This window comes from Pteropus vampyrus, unplaced genomic scaffold (assembly GCF_000151845.1).
Source record: "Pteropus vampyrus isolate Shadow unplaced genomic scaffold, Pvam_2.0 Scaffold65, whole genome shotgun sequence".
Classification (NCBI taxonomy): Eukaryota; Metazoa; Chordata; class Mammalia; order Chiroptera; family Pteropodidae; genus Pteropus; species Pteropus vampyrus.
In genome coordinates this window covers 155863-158809 of record NW_011888846.1, presented here as the reverse complement: position 1 = coordinate 158809, position 2947 = coordinate 155863, and positions in this window count along the sequence as shown.

The following is a 2947-nucleotide window of genomic DNA, read 5'->3' as shown; positions in this document are numbered from 1 at the left end:
GGGTGCCGTTCGTAAAAAGCTAATGGAGGTACCTGCGGAGCGAAGTTACAGTTCTTACTGAATGTGTCTCTTCCCTTCTGTCCTTTCTGGCTCTACAGGGCAGCTGGACACAGTGGACCTGAATAAGCTAAACGAGATCGAAGGCACCCTGAACAAAGCCAAAGACGAAATGAAAGTCAGTGACCTAGACAGGAAAGTGTCCGACCTGGAGAATGAAGCCAAGAAGCAAGAGGCCGCCATCATGGACTACAACAGAGACATCGAGGAGATCATGAAGGACATCCGCAACCTGGAAGACATCAGGAAGACCTTGCCGTCCGGCTGCTTCAACACCCCGTCCATCGAAAAGCCCTAGCGTCTCCCCCCGGGGCTGGAAGGCAGCGCTCCCCGCGCGGGGAGGCGTCCGAGGCCAGAGAGTGCCTTAACACAAAGATGACGTTCTTCAGACCCCCCACTCCTCTGCTGCTCTCCACCACTGTCCTCCTGAACCAGGAAAAGTCACAAAGTTTAAAGAGAAGCAAATTAAACATCGCGAATCAGGAACAAAGGGTTTTATCCAATAAAGTCTCTCTTCCACTTATGGCTCCCTCACCCACACTGTCCCTTCTGAGTTGCGTCAGGACGTGGCATCCTACATTACTGTACGGTGGCATAAGCACTTCGTGGGAACCGTTGCGTGCCAGGCCTGGGCAGGTAGCCCTCCCCTTGTCCCCGACACCAGCAGAACCTCCTCAGTCTCAGTACTCTTGTTTCTATGAAGGAAAAGTTTGGCTACTCATAGTAGCGTTGTGATGGCCAGTATATCCAGTCTATAGATAAAGAACATGCATCTACACCTCCTCCTTTTAAGCAAAAGGGACTAAACATCCTGTGCCAAAGGTATTAGTCCTTTAGAATGTCGAGAGCCATCACCAGTTGTTCTAGCTGTTTCGGGTAGAGGACTCTGAGCCATCCACGGGGAAGGATGCAATTATTTATGACAGTCTCCAGGAGAATGAGACTGCAGAAGGAGGCTGAATATCTTCTCATATGTTAATAACCGACTAGGAAGATAAACTTTTGTTCAGATCTTTGGGCAGCTGATAATTTAAATCTGGATGGGCAGCTTGTACTCGCCATAGACGTCTTTTCGATATTCCTATAAATGGAATTTATACAGAAGAAATAGGGATATGATAACCACTAACGTTTTCTTTTTCTCCAAATCCAACTAACTCGTAGAGCTTTCTTAGTACGATAGTATGGGAACTAGTGTTGTTATCTGGCAGAGAGCAGTTGGTCCCTAAGATCTTGACAAACAAAAGAAAAACAAACCTTCTTTTCCCAGTCTTTTCTAGAAAAGGGAGAAAACTTAGGTGCACCTCGTATTGTTAGGATCCCATATATCCATTTTTCTTCCATCGGGGAGAGAGAAAACATTTGACCCTCAGCCTTAATTTTCTGCTGACGTTCCCATCTTCTAGAATCCCTCAAAACACGTGGTTTGCCAAATCCTGGTGGCAAATGCTCGCACTCAGTCGTTCACACAGCTGCCAGCACCCTCTAGTTCCTGCACTTTGTGATTTGAACCCACGCTAACCCTTCCCTCTAAGTGCAGAGGGAAGACCCGTATGTGGTTTTCTTGCGGGCTTCTCAACTTTTGATCCTCAGCTCTGTGATTTTCCTTTAAGATCACAGTGTGACAGTTCCCTGCCACATACCCCGTTCCTCCTACCAATCTGCCTTTGAGATTCATATATAGCCTTTAACACTATGCAACTTTGTACTTTGTGTAGCGGGGGGGGAAAGAAACTATTATCTGACACACTGGTGCTATTAATTATTTCAAATTTATATTTTTGTGTGAATGTGTTTTTGTTTATCATGATTATAGAGTAAGGAGTTTATGTAAATATACTTGGTCCCATTTCTAGAATGGCACTGTCTGTTCACTTCTTCACCCCAGTGTCTCTCTCCCCTGGCACAATGTGTCCGGTACCTCCTCCCCTGCCGTCTGCGATGCTTTGGGCCGCATCTGTTCCCCGTCGCTGTGCTCCTGTTTGCGGCATGCCCATGCTCTAACATTAATAACCCGCTTTCCTCCACGCGCAGCCGCTGGAAAGAGGTACCTCGAACCCTCCTCCATCACAGTAGTTCCAGGGGGTCCTAAACGACAGCCCAGCGTCACCCTTCACGCCCGCTCCCGGGCAGGTGTGCAGGGCTGACAGGACACGGTGGGATGAGGAGGTTTTGCTCAAAGGTATCTCTAACATCAGTGTGGGTCTGGCCAGGAATGAGCTAGAAATGCCCTTTCTCTAGTGGTGTGAGCTGGATGGGTCAGTTTTTTTAAGATGTTGCGTGATTACTGAGAGCTCGGGGCATCAGAGACAGCGCTGCAGGTAGAGCGGGACAGGCCGTGGGACTTAGTCCTTCGCTCCCAGCCCCTCTCGCGTTCCAGAGTTGACTGCAAATGTTCGGACTTGGACACCCCTCAGCCTTCACTCTGTCACTTCTCCCGGAGCTTTTCGCCTATCCCAGGAGGCATGGCTCACTCTTGCCAAGTTTTCACATCAGTGTTTCCTAGCTAGTTCCTCTTGTTAAGTGGCCACATCCTAACGGAGACATTTTGGTCAAGGTCGCAGGATGAGGACTGAAGATAGACAGCCAAGGTCGTTTTCCGTCTGGCCCATGGGTGAGGTTCACTCCAGTAAGTCTGAGGCCACGGTGAAATTTTGTGATTTTGTCGTCGTTGTCGTTGTTGACTTTTTTTTTTTTTTGGCTTTTCTCCATCTGCCTGATATATTTTTAAACAAAATTTTATTTTTAAAATGAAAGTTCTCTAAAAGATGATACCTTAATCACACTCCTGCAATATAGCCATTATTTTATGGTATAGTTCCAGTTATCTGTATTTTACGTAATAAAATCGACAGGGTGACTGCTGCAGAATGCTGGGTGTCACAGGGAA